The 15468-nt window shown below is 42.3% G+C and overlaps 29 non-coding genes across 29 annotated transcripts; all 29 read left to right on the plus strand.

The window, feature by feature from the left end:
- The first annotated feature begins 293 nt into the window (after positions 1 to 293).
- On the plus strand, positions 294 to 412 carry LOC140022150 (5S ribosomal RNA). The gene has a single exon (XR_011826132.1). It is a non-coding gene; the product is annotated as a 5S ribosomal RNA (ribosomal RNA).
- Positions 413 to 829: 417 nt separating this feature from the next.
- LOC140032090 (5S ribosomal RNA) lies at positions 830 to 948 on the plus strand. The gene has a single exon (XR_011836016.1). It is a non-coding gene; the product is annotated as a 5S ribosomal RNA (ribosomal RNA).
- A 417-nt stretch (positions 949 to 1365) lies between these two features.
- On the plus strand, positions 1366 to 1484 carry LOC140022010 (5S ribosomal RNA). Its single transcript, XR_011825992.1, has one exon. It is a non-coding gene; the product is annotated as a 5S ribosomal RNA (ribosomal RNA).
- A 415-nt stretch (positions 1485 to 1899) lies between these two features.
- Positions 1900 to 2018, plus strand: LOC140024512 (5S ribosomal RNA). Its single transcript, XR_011828486.1, has one exon. It is a non-coding gene; the product is annotated as a 5S ribosomal RNA (ribosomal RNA).
- A 416-nt stretch (positions 2019 to 2434) lies between these two features.
- Positions 2435 to 2553, plus strand: LOC140022151 (5S ribosomal RNA). The gene has a single exon (XR_011826133.1). It is a non-coding gene; the product is annotated as a 5S ribosomal RNA (ribosomal RNA).
- Positions 2554 to 2970: 417 nt separating this feature from the next.
- Positions 2971 to 3089, plus strand: LOC140032091 (5S ribosomal RNA). Its single transcript, XR_011836017.1, has one exon. It is a non-coding gene; the product is annotated as a 5S ribosomal RNA (ribosomal RNA).
- Positions 3090 to 3506: 417 nt separating this feature from the next.
- Positions 3507 to 3625, plus strand: LOC140032410 (5S ribosomal RNA). Its single transcript, XR_011836336.1, has one exon. It is a non-coding gene; the product is annotated as a 5S ribosomal RNA (ribosomal RNA).
- A 415-nt stretch (positions 3626 to 4040) lies between these two features.
- Positions 4041 to 4159, plus strand: LOC140022152 (5S ribosomal RNA). Its single transcript, XR_011826134.1, has one exon. It is a non-coding gene; the product is annotated as a 5S ribosomal RNA (ribosomal RNA).
- A 417-nt stretch (positions 4160 to 4576) lies between these two features.
- On the plus strand, positions 4577 to 4695 carry LOC140022153 (5S ribosomal RNA). The gene has a single exon (XR_011826135.1). It is a non-coding gene; the product is annotated as a 5S ribosomal RNA (ribosomal RNA).
- Positions 4696 to 5112: 417 nt separating this feature from the next.
- Positions 5113 to 5231, plus strand: LOC140032092 (5S ribosomal RNA). Its single transcript, XR_011836018.1, has one exon. It is a non-coding gene; the product is annotated as a 5S ribosomal RNA (ribosomal RNA).
- Positions 5232 to 5649: 418 nt separating this feature from the next.
- On the plus strand, positions 5650 to 5768 carry LOC140022011 (5S ribosomal RNA). Its single transcript, XR_011825993.1, has one exon. It is a non-coding gene; the product is annotated as a 5S ribosomal RNA (ribosomal RNA).
- A 414-nt stretch (positions 5769 to 6182) lies between these two features.
- Positions 6183 to 6301, plus strand: LOC140024050 (5S ribosomal RNA). The gene has a single exon (XR_011828022.1). It is a non-coding gene; the product is annotated as a 5S ribosomal RNA (ribosomal RNA).
- Positions 6302 to 6717: 416 nt separating this feature from the next.
- On the plus strand, positions 6718 to 6836 carry LOC140031708 (5S ribosomal RNA). Its single transcript, XR_011835631.1, has one exon. It is a non-coding gene; the product is annotated as a 5S ribosomal RNA (ribosomal RNA).
- A 412-nt stretch (positions 6837 to 7248) lies between these two features.
- Positions 7249 to 7367, plus strand: LOC140024513 (5S ribosomal RNA). The gene has a single exon (XR_011828487.1). It is a non-coding gene; the product is annotated as a 5S ribosomal RNA (ribosomal RNA).
- Positions 7368 to 7784: 417 nt separating this feature from the next.
- LOC140022154 (5S ribosomal RNA) lies at positions 7785 to 7903 on the plus strand. Its single transcript, XR_011826136.1, has one exon. It is a non-coding gene; the product is annotated as a 5S ribosomal RNA (ribosomal RNA).
- Positions 7904 to 8320: 417 nt separating this feature from the next.
- On the plus strand, positions 8321 to 8439 carry LOC140032093 (5S ribosomal RNA). Its single transcript, XR_011836019.1, has one exon. It is a non-coding gene; the product is annotated as a 5S ribosomal RNA (ribosomal RNA).
- A 418-nt stretch (positions 8440 to 8857) lies between these two features.
- On the plus strand, positions 8858 to 8976 carry LOC140022012 (5S ribosomal RNA). Its single transcript, XR_011825994.1, has one exon. It is a non-coding gene; the product is annotated as a 5S ribosomal RNA (ribosomal RNA).
- Positions 8977 to 9391: 415 nt separating this feature from the next.
- On the plus strand, positions 9392 to 9510 carry LOC140024051 (5S ribosomal RNA). Its single transcript, XR_011828023.1, has one exon. It is a non-coding gene; the product is annotated as a 5S ribosomal RNA (ribosomal RNA).
- Positions 9511 to 9926: 416 nt separating this feature from the next.
- LOC140031709 (5S ribosomal RNA) lies at positions 9927 to 10045 on the plus strand. Its single transcript, XR_011835632.1, has one exon. It is a non-coding gene; the product is annotated as a 5S ribosomal RNA (ribosomal RNA).
- Positions 10046 to 10457: 412 nt separating this feature from the next.
- LOC140024514 (5S ribosomal RNA) lies at positions 10458 to 10576 on the plus strand. The gene has a single exon (XR_011828488.1). It is a non-coding gene; the product is annotated as a 5S ribosomal RNA (ribosomal RNA).
- Positions 10577 to 10993: 417 nt separating this feature from the next.
- LOC140022156 (5S ribosomal RNA) lies at positions 10994 to 11112 on the plus strand. The gene has a single exon (XR_011826138.1). It is a non-coding gene; the product is annotated as a 5S ribosomal RNA (ribosomal RNA).
- Positions 11113 to 11529: 417 nt separating this feature from the next.
- On the plus strand, positions 11530 to 11648 carry LOC140031825 (5S ribosomal RNA). The gene has a single exon (XR_011835750.1). It is a non-coding gene; the product is annotated as a 5S ribosomal RNA (ribosomal RNA).
- Positions 11649 to 12063: 415 nt separating this feature from the next.
- On the plus strand, positions 12064 to 12182 carry LOC140022157 (5S ribosomal RNA). Its single transcript, XR_011826139.1, has one exon. It is a non-coding gene; the product is annotated as a 5S ribosomal RNA (ribosomal RNA).
- Positions 12183 to 12598: 416 nt separating this feature from the next.
- Positions 12599 to 12717, plus strand: LOC140023721 (5S ribosomal RNA). The gene has a single exon (XR_011827688.1). It is a non-coding gene; the product is annotated as a 5S ribosomal RNA (ribosomal RNA).
- A 416-nt stretch (positions 12718 to 13133) lies between these two features.
- LOC140031710 (5S ribosomal RNA) lies at positions 13134 to 13252 on the plus strand. The gene has a single exon (XR_011835633.1). It is a non-coding gene; the product is annotated as a 5S ribosomal RNA (ribosomal RNA).
- Positions 13253 to 13665: 413 nt separating this feature from the next.
- Positions 13666 to 13784, plus strand: LOC140023392 (5S ribosomal RNA). The gene has a single exon (XR_011827361.1). It is a non-coding gene; the product is annotated as a 5S ribosomal RNA (ribosomal RNA).
- A 415-nt stretch (positions 13785 to 14199) lies between these two features.
- Positions 14200 to 14318, plus strand: LOC140021957 (5S ribosomal RNA). Its single transcript, XR_011825939.1, has one exon. It is a non-coding gene; the product is annotated as a 5S ribosomal RNA (ribosomal RNA).
- A 416-nt stretch (positions 14319 to 14734) lies between these two features.
- On the plus strand, positions 14735 to 14853 carry LOC140031711 (5S ribosomal RNA). Its single transcript, XR_011835634.1, has one exon. It is a non-coding gene; the product is annotated as a 5S ribosomal RNA (ribosomal RNA).
- Positions 14854 to 15265: 412 nt separating this feature from the next.
- LOC140024516 (5S ribosomal RNA) lies at positions 15266 to 15384 on the plus strand. Its single transcript, XR_011828490.1, has one exon. It is a non-coding gene; the product is annotated as a 5S ribosomal RNA (ribosomal RNA).
- Positions 15385 to 15468: the final 84 nt, after the last annotated feature.

Genomic DNA, 15468 nt, shown 5'->3' on the forward strand with positions numbered 1-15468 from the left:
GAGACAAATCAGGAACGGTACGGTTCGATCAAAGCCCGGATCGTCGCTCAAATTTGTCGGCGCAAATGTATCAGCGCAAGCGTGAAGGATTGATTTCATGATAATTTAGAGTTGCGGGATGATGGAAAAAAAAAGGGGGCAAATCAATAACAAAAAAAAAATATGAAAGCAAATAAATAAAAGGATAATAGGAAAATGCTTGAATTGACGCTTAAAATGAATTTCGGTCTAGAAAAGCCACACTGCTTCGCAGGACGGGGTAGTTTAAAAGAATAAAGCGAAAGGAATATGGCGGGTGCGATCATACCAGCACTAATGCACCGGATCCCATCAGAACTTCGAAATTAAGCGTGTTTGGGCGAGAGTAGTACTTGGATTGGTGACCCCCTGGGAAGTCCTCGTGTTGCACCCCTCTCTTTTTTGTTTCGAAATCCAAATTTCCTATTCGGTCTTTATCCAATAGTAATTTAGTTCCGTCGGAACGATTGCTTAATATTTTGCTTCTTGTCGAAGTGTGAAGGAGGATCTGAAGGCGCGAGACAAATCAGGAACGGTACGGTTCGATCAAAGCCCGGATCGTCGCTCAAATTTGTCGGCGCAAATGTATCAGCGCAAGCGTGAAGGATTGATTTCATGATAATTTAGAGTTGCGGGATGATGGAAAAAAACAGGGGGCAAATCAATAACAAAAAAAAAATATGAAAGCAAATAAACAAAAAGGTAAGAGAAAAATGCTTGAATTGACGCTTAAAATGAATTTCGGTCTAGAAAAGCCACACTGCTTCGCAGGACGGGATGGTTTAAAAGAATAAAGCGAAAGGAACATGGCGGGTGCGATCATACCAGCACTAATGCACCGGATCCCATCAGAACTCCGAAGTTAAGCATGCTTGGGCGAGAGTAGTACTAGGATGGGTGACCCCTTGGGAATTCCTCTTGTTGCACCCCTCTTTTTTTTGTTTCGAAATCCAAATTTCCTATTCGTTCTTTATCCTGTAGTAATTTAGCTCCGTCGGAACGATTGCTTAAAATTTTGCTTCTTGTCGAAGCGTGAAGGAGGATCTGAAGGCGCGAGACAAATCAGGAACGGTACGGCTCGATCAAAGCCCGGATCGTCGCTCAAATTTGTCGGCGCAAATGTATCAGCGCAAGCGTGAAGGATTGATTTCATGATAATTTAGAGCTGCGGGATGATGGAAAAAAACAGGGGGCAAATCAATAACAAAAAAAAAATATGAAAGCAAATAAATAAAAGGATAATAGGAAAATGCTTGAATTGACGCTTAAAATGAATTTCGGTCTAGAAAAGCCACACTGCTTCGCAGGACGGGGTAGTTTAAAAGAATAAAGCGAAAGGAACATGGCGAGTGTGATCATACCAGCACTAATGCACCGGATCCCATCAGAACTCCGAAGTTAAGCATGCTTGGGCGAGAGTAGTACTAGGAAGGGTGACCCCCTGGGAATTCCTCTTGTTGCACCCCTCTCTTTTTAGTTTCGAAATTCAAATTTTCTATTCGTTCTTTATCCTGTAGTAATTTAGGTCCTTCGGAACGATTGCTTCATATTTTGCTTTTTCTCGAAGCATGAAGGCGGATCTGAAGGCGCGAGACAAATCAGGAACGGTACGGCTCGATCAAAGCCCGGATCGTCGCTCAAATTTATCGGCGCAAATGTATCAGCGCAAGCGTGAAGGATTGATTTCATGATAATTTAGAGTTGCGGGATGATGGAAAAAAACAGGGGGCAAATCAATAACAAAAAAAATATGAAAGCAAATAAATAAAAGGATAATAGGAAAATGCTTGAATTGACGCTTAAAATGAATTTCGGTCTAGAAAATCAACACTGCTTCGCAGGACGGGGTAGTTTAAAAGAATAAAGCGAAAGGAATATGGCGGGTGCGATCATACCAGCACTAATGCACCGGATCCCATCAGAACATCGAAATTAAGCGTGTTTGGGCGAGAGTAGTACTTGGATTGGTGACCCCCTGGGAAGTCCTCGTGTTGCACCCCTCTCTTTTTTGTTTCGAAATCCAAATTTCCTATTCGTTCTTTATCCTGCAGTAATTTAGCTCCGTCGGAACGATTGCTTAATATTTTGCTTCTTGTCGAAGCGTGAAGGAGGATCTGAAGGCGCGATACAAATCAGGAACGGTACGGCTCGATCAAAGCCCGGATCGTCGCTCAAATTTGTCGGCGCAAATGTATCAGCGCAAGCGTGAATGATTGATTTCATGATAATTTAGAGTTGCGGGATGATGGAAAAAAATAGGGGGCAAATCAATAACAAAAAAAAATATGAAAGCAAATAAATAAAAGGATAATTGGAAAATGCTTGAATTGACGCTTAAAATGAATTTCGGTCTAGAAAAGCCACACTGCTTCGCAGGACGGGGTAGTTTAAAAGAATAAAGCGAAAGGAATATGGCGGGTGCGATCATACCAGCACTAATGCACCGGATCCCATCAGAACTTCGAAATTAAGCGTGTTTGGGCGAGAGTAGTACTTGGATTGGTGACCCCCTGGGAAGTCCTCGTGTTGCACCCCTCTCTTTTTTGTTTCGAAATCCAAATTTCCTATTCGGTCTTTATCCAATAGTAATTTAGTTCCGTCGGAACGATTGCTTAATATTTTGCTTCTTGTCGAAGTGTGAAGGAGGATCTGAAGGCGCGAGACAAATCAGGAACGGTACGGTTCGATCAAAGCCCGGATCGTCGCTCAAATTTGTCGGCGCAAATGTATCAGCGCAAGCGTGAAGGATTGATTTCATGATAATTTAGAGTTGCGGGATGATGGAAAAAAACAGGGGGCAAATCAATAACAAAAAAAAAATATGAAAGCAAATAAACAAAAAGGTAAGAGAAAAATGCTTGAATTGACGCTTAAAATGAATTTCGGTCTAGAAAAGCCACACTGCTTCGCAGGACGGGATGGTTTAAAAGAATAAAGCGAAAGGAACATGGCGGGTGCGATCATACCAGCACTAATGCACCGGATCCCATCAGAACTCCGAAGTTAAGCATGCTTGGGCGAGAGTAGTACTAGGATGGGTGACCCCTTGGGAATTCCTCTTGTTGCACCCCTCTTTTTTTTGTTTCGAAATCCAAATTTCCTATTCGTTCTTTATCCTGTAGTAATTTAGCTCCGTCGGAACGATTGCTTAATATTTTGCTTCTTGTCGAAGCGTGAAGGAGGATCTGAAGGCGCGAGACAAATCAGGAACGGTACGGCTCGATCAAAGCCCGGATCGTCGCTCAAATTTGTCGGCGCAAATGTATCAGCGCAAGCGTGAAGGATTGATTTCATGATAATTTAGAGCTGCGGGATGATGGAAAAAAACAGGGGGCAAATCAATAACAAAAAAAAAATATGAAAGCAAATAAATAAAAGGATAATAGGAAAATGCTTGAATTGACGCTTAAAATGAATTTCGGTCTAGAAAAGCCACACTGCTTCGCAGGACGGGGTAGTTTAAAAGAATAAAGCGAAAGGAACATGGCGAGTGTGATCATACCAGCACTAATGCACCGGATCCCATCAGAACTCCGAAGTTAAGCGTGTTTGGGCGAGAGTAGTACTTGGATTGGTGACCCCCTGGGAAGTCCTCGTGTTGCACCCCTCTCTTTTTTGTTTCGAAATTCAAATTTTCTATTCGTTCTTTATCCTGTAGTAATTTAGGTCCTTCGGAACGATTGCTTCATATTTTGCTTTTTCTCGAAGCATGAAGGCGGATCTGAAGGCGCGAGACAAATCAGGAACGGTACGGCTCGATCAAAGCCCGGATCGTCGCTCAAATTTATCGGCGCAAATGTATCAGCGCAAGCGTGAAGGATTGATTTCATGATAATTTAGAGTTGCGGGATGATGGAAAAAAACAGGGGGCAAATCTATAACAAAAAAAATATGAAAGCAAATAAATAAAAGGATAATAGGAAAATGCTTGAATTGACGCTTAAAATGAATTTCGGTCTAGAAAATCAACACTGCTTCGCAGGACGGGGTAGTTTAAAAGAATAAAGCGAAAGGAATATGGCGGGTGCGATCATACCAGCACTAATGCACCGGATCCCATCAGAACTTCGAAATTAAGCGTGTTTGGGCGAGAGTAGTACTTGGATTGGTGACCCCCTGGGAAGTCCTCGTGTTGCACCCCTCTCTTTTTTGTTTCGAAATCCAAATTTCCTATTCGTTCTTTATCCTGCAGTAATTTAGCTCCGTCGGAACGATTGCTTAATATTTTGCTTCTTGTCGAAGCGTGAAGGAGGATCTGAAGGCGCGAGACAAATCAGGAACGGTACGGTTCGATCAAAGCCCGGATCGTCGCTCAAATTTGTCGGCGCAAATGTATCAGCGCAAGCGTGAAGGATTGATTTCATGATAATTTAGAGTTGCGGGATGATGGAAAAAAACAGGGGGCAAATCAATAACAAAAAAAAAATATGAAAGCAAATAAATAAAAGGATAATAGGAAAATGCTTGAATTGACGCTTAAAATGAATTTCGGTCTAGAAAAGCCACACTGCTTCGCAGGACGGGGTAGTTTAAAAGAATAAAGCGAAAGGAATATGGCGGGTGCGATCATACCAGCACTAATGCACCGGATCCCATCAGAACTTCGAAATTAAGCGTGTTTGGGCGAGAGTAGTACTTGGATTGGTGACCCCCTGGGAAGTCCTCGTGTTGCACCCCTCTCTTTTTTGTTTCGAAATCCAAATTTCCTATTCGGTCTTTATCCAATAGTAATTTAGTTCCGTCGGAACGATTGCTTAATATTTTGCTTCTTGTCGAAGTGTGAAGGAGGATCTGAAGGCGCGAGACAAATCAGGAACGGTACGGTTCGATCAAAGCCCGGATCGTCGCTCAAATTTGTCGGCGCAAATGTATCAGCGCAAGCGTGAAGGATTGATTTCATGATAATTTAGAGTTGCGGGATGATGGAAAAAAACAGGGGGCAAATCAATAACAAAAAAAAAATATGAAAGCAAATAAACAAAAAGGTAAGAGAAAAATGCTTGAATTGACGCTTAAAATGAATTTCGGTCTAGAAAAGCCACACTGCTTCGCAGGACGGGATGGTTTAAAAGAATAAAGCGAAAGGAACATGGCGGGTGCGATCATACCAGCACTAATGCACCGGATCCCATCAGAACTCCGAAGTTAAGCATGCTTGGGCGAGAGTAGTACTAGGATGGGTGACCCCTTGGGAATTCCTCTTGTTGCACCCCTCTTTTTTTTGTTTCGAAATCCAAATTTCCTATTCGTTCTTTATCCTGTAGTAATTTAGCTCCGTCGGAACGATTGCTTAATATTTTGCTTCTTGTCGAAGCGTGAAGGAGGATCTGAAGGCGCGAGACAAATCAGGAACGGTACGGCTCGATCAAAGCCCGGATCGTCGCTCAAATTTGTCGGCGCAAATGTATCAGCGCAAGCGTGAAGGATTGATTTCATGATAATTTAGAGCTGCGGGATGATGGAAAAAAACAGGGGGCAAATCAATAACAAAAAAAAAAATATGAAAGCAAATAAATAAAAGGATAATAGGAAAATGCTTGAATTGACGCTTAAAATGAATTTCGGTCTAGAAAAGCCACACTGCTTCGCAGGACGGGGTAGTTTAAAAGAATAAAGCGAAAGGAACATGGCGAGTGTGATCATACCAGCACTAATGCACCGGATCCCATCAGAACTCCGAAGTTAAGCATGCTTGGGCGAGAGTAGTACTAGGAAGGGTGACCCCCTGGGAATTCCTCTTGTTGCACCCCTCTCTTTTTTGTTTCGAAATTCAAATTTTCTATTCGTTCTTTATCCTGTAGTAATTTAGGTCCTTCGGAACGATTGCTTCATATTTTGCTTTTTCTCGAAGCATGAAGGCGGATCTGAAGGCGCGAGACAAATCAGGAACGGTACGGCTCGATCAAAGCCCGGATCGTCGCTCAAATTTATCGGCGCAAATGTATCAGCGCAAGCGTGAAGGATTGATTCATGATAATTTAGAGTTGCGGGATGATGGAAAAAAACAGGGGGCAAATCAATAACAAAAAAAATATGAAAGCAAATAAATAAAAGGATAATAGGAAAATGCTTGAATTGACGCTTAAAATGAATTTCGGTCTAGAAAATCAACACTGCTTCGCAGGACGGGGTAGTTTAAAAGAATAAAGCGAAAGGAATATGGCGGGTGCGATCATACCAGCACTAATGCACCGGATCCCATCAGAACTTCGAAATTAAGCGTGTTTGGGCGAGAGTAGTACTTGGATTGGTGACCCCCTGGGAAGTCCTCGTGTTGTACCCCTCTCTTTTTTGTTTCGAAATCCAAATTTCCTATTCGTTCTTTATCCTGCAGTAATTTAGCTCCGTCGGAACGATTGCTTAATATTTTGCTTCTTGTCGAAGCGTGAAGGAGGATCTGAAGGCGCGATACAAATCAGGAACGGTACGGCTCGATCAAAGCCCGGATCGTCGCTCAAATTTGTCGGCGCAAATGTATCAGCGCAAGCGTGAATGATTGATTTCATGATAATTTAGAGTTGCGGGATGATGGAAAAAAACAGGGGGCAAATCAATAACAAAAAAAAATATGAAAGCAAATAAATAAAAGGATAATAGGAAAATGCTTGAATTGACGCTTAAAATGAATTTCGGTCTAGAAAAGCCACACTGCTTCGCAGGACGGGGTAGTTTAAAAGAATAAAGCGAAAGGAACATGGCGGGTGCGATCATACCAGCACTAATGCACCGGATCCCATCAGAACTCCGAAGTTAAGCATGCTTGGGCGAGAGTAGTACTAGGATGGGTGACCCCCTGGGAAGTCCTCTTGTTGCACCCCTCTCTTTTTTGTTTCGAAATCCAAATTTCCTATTCGTTCTTTATCCTGTAGTAATTTAGGTCCTTCGGAACGATTGCTTTATATTTTGCTTCTTCTCGAAGCATGAAGGCGGATCTGAAGCGAGACAAATCAGGAACGGTACGGCTCGATCAAAGCCCGAATCGTCGCTCAAATTTGTCGGCGCAAATGTATCAGCGCAAGCGTGAAGGATTGATTTCATGATAATTTAGAGTTGCGGGATAATGGAAAAAAACAGCGGGCAAATCAATATAAAAAAAATTATGAAAGCAAATAAATAAAAGGATAATAGGAAAATGCTTGAATTGACGCTTAAAATGAATTTTGGTCTAGAAAAGCCACACTGCTTCGCAGGACGAGATAGTTTAAAAGAATAAAGCGAAAGGAATATGGCGGGTGCGATCATACCAGCACTAATGCACCGGATCCCATCAGAACATCGAAATTAAGCGTGTTTGGGCGAGAGTAGTACTTGGATTGGTGACCCCCTGGGAAGTCCTCGTGTTGCACCCCTCTCTTTTTTGTTTCGAAATCCAAATTTCCTATTCGTTCTTTATCATGTAGTAATTTAGCTCTGTCGGAACGATTGCTTAATATTTTGCTTCTTGTCGAAGCGTGAAGGAGGATCTGAAGGCGCGAGACAAATCAGGAACGGTACGGTTCGATCAAAGCCCGGATCGTCGCTCAAATTTGTCGGCGCAAATGTATCAGCGCAAGCGTGAAGGATTGATTTCATGATAATTTAGAGTTGCGGGATGATGGAAAAAAAAAGGGGGCAAATCAATAACAAAAAAAAAATATGAAAGCAAATAAATAAAAGGATAATAGGAAAATGCTTGAATTGACGCTTAAAATGAATTTCGGTCTAGAAAAGCCACACTGCTTCGCAGGACGGGGTAGTTTAAAAGAATAAAGCGAAAGGAATATGGCGGGTGCGATCATACCAGCACTAATGCACCGGATCCCATCAGAACTTCGAAATTAAGCGTGTTTGGGCGAGAGTAGTACTTGGATTGGTGACCCCCTGGGAAGTCCTCGTGTTGCACCCCTCTCTTTTTTGTTTCGAAATCCAAATTTCCTATTCGGTCTTTATCCAATAGTAATTTAGTTCCGTCGGAACGATTGCTTAATATTTTGCTTCTTGTCGAAGTGTGAAGGAGGATCTGAAGGCGCGAGACAAATCAGGAACGGTACGGTTCGATCAAAGCCCGGATCGTCGCTCAAATTTGTCGGCGCAAATGTATCAGCGCAAGCGTGAAGGATTGATTTCATGATAATTTAGAGTTGCGGGATGATGGAAAAAAACAGGGGGCAAATCAATAACAAAAAAAAAATATGAAAGCAAATAAACAAAAAGGTAAGAGAAAAATGCTTGAATTGACGCTTAAAATGAATTTCGGTCTAGAAAAGCCACACTGCTTCGCAGGACGGGATGGTTTAAAAGAATAAAGCGAAAGGAACATGGCGGGTGCGATCATACCAGCACTAATGCACCGGATCCCATCAGAACTCCGAAGTTAAGCATGCTTGGGCGAGAGTAGTACTAGGATGGGTGACCCCTTGGGAATTCCTCTTGTTGCACCCCTCTTTTTTTTGTTTCGAAATCCAAATTTCCTATTCGTTCTTTATCCTGTAGTAATTTAGCTCCGTCGGAACGATTGCTTAATATTTTGCTTCTTGTCGAAGCGTGAAGGAGGATCTGAAGGCGCGAGACAAATCAGGAACGGTACGGCTCGATCAAAGCCCGGATCGTCGCTCAAATTTGTCGGCGCAAATGTATCAGCGCAAGCGTGAAGGATTGATTTCATGATAATTTAGAGCTGCGGGATGATGGAAAAAAACAGGGGGCAAATCAATAACAAAAAAAAAAATATGAAAGCAAATAAATAAAAGGATAATAGGAAAATGCTTGAATTGACGCTTAAAATGAATTTCGGTCTAGAAAAGCCACACTGCTTCGCAGGACGGGGTAGTTTAAAAGAATAAAGCGAAAGGAACATGGCGAGTGTGATCATACCAGCACTAATGCACCGGATCCCATCAGAACTCCGAAGTTAAGCATGCTTGGGCGAGAGTAGTACTAGGAAGGGTGACCCCCTGGGAATTCCTCTTGTTGCACCCCTCTCTTTTTTGTTTCGAAATTCAAATTTTCTATTCGTTCTTTATCCTGTAGTAATTTAGGTCCTTCGGAACGATTGCTTCATATTTTGCTTTTTCTCGAAGCATGAAGGCGGATCTGAAGGCGCGAGACAAATCAGGAACGGTACGGCTCGATCAAAGCCCGGATCGTCGCTCAAATTTATCGGCGCAAATGTATCAGCGCAAGCGTGAAGGATTGATTTCATGATAATTTAGAGTTGCGGGATGATGGAAAAAAACAGGGGGCAAATCAATAACAAAAAAAATATGAAAGCAAATAAATAAAAGGATAATAGGAAAATGCTTGAATTGACGCTTAAAATGAATTTCGGTCTAGAAAATCAACACTGCTTCGCAGGACGGGGTAGTTTAAAAGAATAAAGCGAAAGGAATATGGCGGGTGCGATCATACCAGCACTAATGCACCGGATCCCATCAGAACTTCGAAATTAAGCGTGTTTGGGCGAGAGTAGTACTTGGATTGGTGACCCCCTGGGAAGTCCTCGTGTTGTACCCCTCTCTTTTTTGTTTCGAAATCCAAATTTCCTATTCGTTCTTTATCCTGCAGTAATTTAGCTCCGTCGGAACGATTGCTTAATATTTTGCTTCTTGTCGAAGCGTGAAGGAGGATCTGAAGGCGCGATACAAATCAGGAACGGTACGGCTCGATCAAAGCCCGGATCGTCGCTCAAATTTGTCGGCGCAAATGTATCAGCGCAAGCGTGAATGATTGATTTCATGATAATTTAGAGTTGCGGGATGATGGAAAAAAACAGGGGGCAAATCAATAACAAAAAAAAATATGAAAGCAAATAAATAAAAGGATAATAGGAAAATGCTTGAATTGACGCTTAAAATGAATTTCGGTCTAGAAAAGCCACACTGCTTCGCAGGACGGGGTAGTTTAAAAGAATAAAGCGAAAGGAACATGGCGGGTGCGATCATACCAGCACTAATGCACCGGATCCCATCAGAACTCCGAAGTTAAGCATGCTTGGGCGAGAGTAGTACTAGGATGGGTGACCCCCTGGGAAGTCCTCTTGTTGCACCCCTCTCTTTTTTGTTTCGAAATCCAAATTTCCTATTCGTTCTTTATCCTGTAGTAATTTAGGTCCTTCGGAACGATTGCTTTATATTTTGCTTCTTCTCGAAGCATGAAGGCGGATCTGAAGCGAGACAAATCAGGAACGGTACGGCTCGATCAAAGCCCGAATCGTCGCTCAAATTTGTCGGCGCAAATGTATCAGCGCAAGCGTGAAGGATTGATTTCATGATAATTTAGAGTTGCGGGATAATGGAAAAAAACAGGGGGCAAATCAATATAAAAAAAATTATGAAAGCAAATAAATAAAAGGATAATAGGAAAATGCTTGAATTGACGCTTAAAATGAATTTTGGTCTAGAAAAGCCACACTGCTTCGCAGGACGAGATAGTTTAAAAGAATAAAGCGAAAGGAATATGGCGGGTGCGATCATACCAGCACTAATGCACCGGATCCCATCAGAACATCGAAATTAAGCGTGTTTGGGCGAGAGTAGTACTTGGATTGGTGACCCCCTGGGAAGTCCTCGTGTTGCACCCCTCTCTTTTTTGTTTCGAAATCCAAATTTCCTATTCGTTCTTTATCATGTAGTAATTTAGCTCTGTCGGAACGATTGCTTAATATTTTGCTTCTTGTCGAAGCGTGAAGGAGGATCTGAAGGCGCGAGACAAATCAGGAACGGTACGGTTCGATCAAAGCCCGGATCGTCGCTCAAATTTGTCGGCGCAAATGTATCAGCGCAAGCGTGAAGGATTGATTTCATGATAATTTAGAGTTGCGGGATGATGGAAAAAAAAAGGGGGCAAATCAATAACAAAAAAAAAATATGAAAGCAAATAAATAAAAGGATAATAGGAAAATGCTTGAATTGACGCTTAAAATGAATTTCGGTCTAGAAAAGCCACACTGCTTCGCAGGACGGGGTAGTTTAAAAGAATAAAGCGAAAGGAATATGGCGGGTGCGATCATACCAGCACTAATGCACCGGATCCCATCAGAACTTCGAAATTAAGCGTGTTTGGGCGAGAGTAGTACTTGGATTGGTGACCCCCTGGGAAGTCCTCGTGTTGCACCCCTCTCTTTTTTGTTTCGAAATCCAAATTTCCTATTCGGTCTTTATCCAATAGTAATTTAGTTCCGTCGGAACGATTGCTTAATATTTTGCTTCTTGTCGAAGTGTGAAGGAGGATCTGAAGGCGCGAGACAAATCAGGAACGGTACGGTTCGATCAAAGCCCGGATCGTCGCTCAAATTTGTCGGCGCAAATGTATCAGCGCAAGCGTGAAGGATTGATTTCATGATAATTTAGAGTTGCGGGATGATGGAAAAAAACAGGGGGCAAATCAATAACAAAAAAAAAATATGAAAGCAAATAAACAAAAAGGTAAGAGAAAAATGCTTGAATTGACGCTTAAAATGAATTTCGGTCTAGAAAAGCCACACTGCTTCGCAGGACGGGATGGTTTAAAAGAATAAAGCGAAAGGAACATGGCGGGTGCGATCATACCAGCACTAATGCACCGGATCCCATCAGAACTCCGAAGTTAAGCATGCTTGGGCGAGAGTAGTACTAGGATGGGTGACCCCCTGGGAATTCCTCTTGTTGCACCCCTCTTTTTTTTGTTTCGAAATCCAAATTTCCTATTCGTTCTTTATCCTGTAGTAATTTAGCTCCGTCGGAACGATTGCTTAATATTTTGCTTCTTGTCGAAGCGTGAAGGAGGATCTGAAGGCGCGAGACAAATCAGGAACGGTACGGCTCGATCAAAGCCCGGATCGTCGCTCAAATTTGTCGGCGCAAATGTATCAGCGCAAGCGTGAAGGATTGATTTCATGATAATTTAGAGTTGCGGGATGATGGAAAAAAACAGGGGGCAAATCAATATAAAAAAAATTATGAAAGCAAATAAATAAAAGGATAATAGGAAAATGCTTGAATTGACGCTTAAAATGAATTTCGGTCTAGAAAAGCCACACTGCTTCGCAGGACGGGGTAGTTTAAAAGAATAAAGCGAAAGGAATATGGCGGGTGCGATCATACCAGCACTAATGCACCGGATCCCATCAGAACTTCGAAATTAAGCGTGTTTGGGCGAGAGTAGTACTTGGATTGGTGACCCCCTGGGAAGTCCTCGTGTTGCACCCCTCTCTTTTTTGTTTCGAAATCCAAATTTCCTATTCGTTCTTTATCCTGCAGTAATTTAGCTCCGTCGGAACGATTGCTTAATATTTTGCTTCTTGTCGAAGCGTGAAGGAGGATCTGAAGGCGCGATACAAATCAGGAACGGTACGGCTCGATCAAAGCCCGGATCGTCGCTCAAATTTGTCGGCGCAAATGTATCAGCGCAAGCGTGAATGATTGATTTCATGATAATTTAGAGTTGCGGGATGATGGAAAAAAACAGGGGGCAAATCAATAACAAAAAAAAATATGAAAGCAAATAAATAAAAGGATAATAGGAAAATGCTTGAATTGACGCTTAAAATGAATTTCGGTCTAGAAAAGCCACACTGCTTCGCAGGACGGGGTAGTTTAAAAGAATAAAGCGAAAGGAATATGGCGGGTGCGGTCATACCAGCACTAATGCACCGGATCCCATCAGAACTTCGAAATTAAGCGTGTTTGGGCGAGAGTAGTACTTGGATTGGTGACCCCCTGGGAAGTCCTCGTGTTGCACCCCTCTCTTTTTTGTTTCGAAATCCAAATTTCCTATTCGTTCTTTATCCTGCAGTAATTTAGCTCCGTCGGAACGATTGCTTAATATTTTGCTTCTTGTCGAAGCGTGAAGGAGGATCTGAAGGCGCGATACAAATCAGGAACGGTACGGCTCGATCAAAGCCCGGATCGTCGCTCAAATTTGTCGGCGCAAATGTATCAGCGCAAGCGTGAATGATTGATTTCATGATAATTTAGAGTTGCGGGATGATGGAAAAAAACAGGGGGCAAATCAATAACAAAAAAAAATATGAAAGCAAATAAATAAAAGGATAATAGGAAAATGCTTGAATTGACGCTTAAAATGAATTTCGGTCTAGAAAAGCCACACTGATTCGCAGGACGGGGTAGTTTAAAAGAATAAAGCGAAAGGAACATGGCGGGTGCGATCATACCAGCACTAATGCACCGGATCCCATCAGAACTCCGAAGTTAAGCATGCTTGGGCGAGAGTAGTACTAGGATGGGTGACCCCCTGGGAAGTCCTCTTGTTGCACCCCTCTCTTTTTTGTTTCGAAATTCAAATTTTCTATTCGTTCTTTATCCTGTAGTAATTTAGGTCCTTCGGAACGATTGCTTTATATTTTGCTTCTTCTCGAAGCATGAAGGCGGATCTGAAGCGAGACAAATCAGGAACGGTACGGCTCGATCAAAGCCCGAATCGTCGCTCAAATTTGTCGGCGCAAATGTATCAGCGCATGCGTGAAGGATTGATTTCATGATAATTTAGAGTTGCGGGATGATGGAAAAAAACAGGGGGCAAATCAATAACAAAAAAAAATATGAAAGCAAATAAATAAAAGGATAATAGGAAAATGCTTGAATTGACGCTTAAAATGAATTTCGGTCTAGAAAAGCCACACTGCTTCGCAGGACGGGGTAGTTTAAAAGAATAAAGCGAAAGGAACGTTGTGGGTGCGATCATACCAGCACTAATGCACCGTATCCCATCAGAACTCCGAAGTTAAGCGTGCTTGGGCGTGAGCAGTATTAGGATGGGTGACCCCCTGGGAATTCCTCTTGTTGCACCCCTCTCTTTTTTGTTTCGAAATTCAAATTTTCTATTCGTTCTTTATCCTGTAGTAATTTAGGTCCTTCGGAACGATTGCTTTATTTTTTGCTTCTTCTCGAAGCATGAAGGCGGATCTGAAGGCGCGAGACAAATCAGGAACGGTACGGCTCGATCAAAGCCCGGATCGTCGCTCAAATTTATCGGCGCAAATGTATCAGCGCAAGCGTGAAGGATTGATTTCATGATAATTTAGAGTTGCGGGATGATGGAAAAAAACAGGGGGCAAATCAATAACAAAAAAAATATGAAAGCAAATAAATAAAAGGATAATAGGAAAATGCTTGAATTGACGCTTAAAATGAATTTCGGTCTAGAAAATCAACACTGCTTCGCAGGACGGGGTAGTTTAAAAGAATAAAGCGAAAGGAATATGGCGGGTGCGATCATACCAGCACTAAAGCACCGGATCCCATCAGAACTTCGAAATTAAGCGTGTTTGGGCGAGAGTAGTACTTGGATTGGTGACCCCCTGGGAAGTCCTCGTGTTGCACCCCTCTCTTTTTTGTTTCGAAATCCAAATTTCCTATTCGTTCTTTATCCTGCAGTAATTTAGCTCCGTCGGAACGATTGCTTAATATTTTGCTTCTTGTCGAAGCGTGAAGGAGGATCTGAAGGCGCGATACAAATCAGGAACGGTACGGCTCGATCAAAGCCCGGATCGTCGCTCAAATTTGTCGGCGCAAATGTATCAGCGCAAGCGTGAATGATTGATTTCATGATAATTTAGAGTTGCGGGATGATGGAAAAAAACAGGGGGCAAATCAATAACAAAAAAAAATATGAAAGCAAATAAATAAAAGGATAATAGGAAAATGCTTGAATTGACGCTTAAAATGAATTTCGGTCTAGAAAAGCCACACTGATTCGCAGGACGGGGTAGTTTAAAAGAATAAAGCGAAAGGAACATGGCGGGTGCGATCATACCAGCACTAATGCACCGGATCCCATCAGAACTCCGAAGTTAAGCATGCTTGGGCGAGAGTAGTACTAGGATGGGTGACCCCCTGGGAAGTCCTCTTGTTGCACCCCTCTCTTTTTTGTTTCGAAATTCAAATTTTCTATTCGTTCTTTATCCTGTAGTAATTTAGGTCCTTCGGAACGATTGCTTTATATTTTGCTTCTTCTCGAAGCATGAAGGCGGATCTGAAGCGAGACAAATCAGGAACGGTACGGCTCGATCAAAGCCCGAATCGTCGCTCAAATTTGTCGGCGCAAATGTATCAGCGCAAGCGTGAAGGATTGATTTCATGATAATTTAGAGTTGCGGGATAATGGAAAAAAACAGGGGGCAAATCAATATAAAAAAAATTATGAAAGCAAATAAATAAAAGGATAATAGGAAAATGCTTGAATTGACGCTTAAAATGAATTTTGGTCTAGAAAAGCCACACTGCTTCGCAGGACGAGGTAGTTTAAAAGAATAAAGCGAAAGGAATATGGCGGGTGCGATCATACCAGCACTAATGCACCGGATCCCATCAGAACATCGAAATTAAGCGTGTTTGGGCGAGAGTAGTACTTGGATTGGTGACCCCCTGGGAAGTCCTCGTGTTGCACCCCTCTCTTTTTTGTTTCGAAATCCAAATTTCCTATTCGTTCTTTATCATGTAGTAATTTAGCTCTGTCGGAACGATTGCTTAATAT

This window comes from Coffea arabica, chromosome 11e, assembly GCF_036785885.1.
Source record: "Coffea arabica cultivar ET-39 chromosome 11e, Coffea Arabica ET-39 HiFi, whole genome shotgun sequence".
Taxonomy (NCBI): Eukaryota; Viridiplantae; Streptophyta; class Magnoliopsida; order Gentianales; family Rubiaceae; genus Coffea; species Coffea arabica.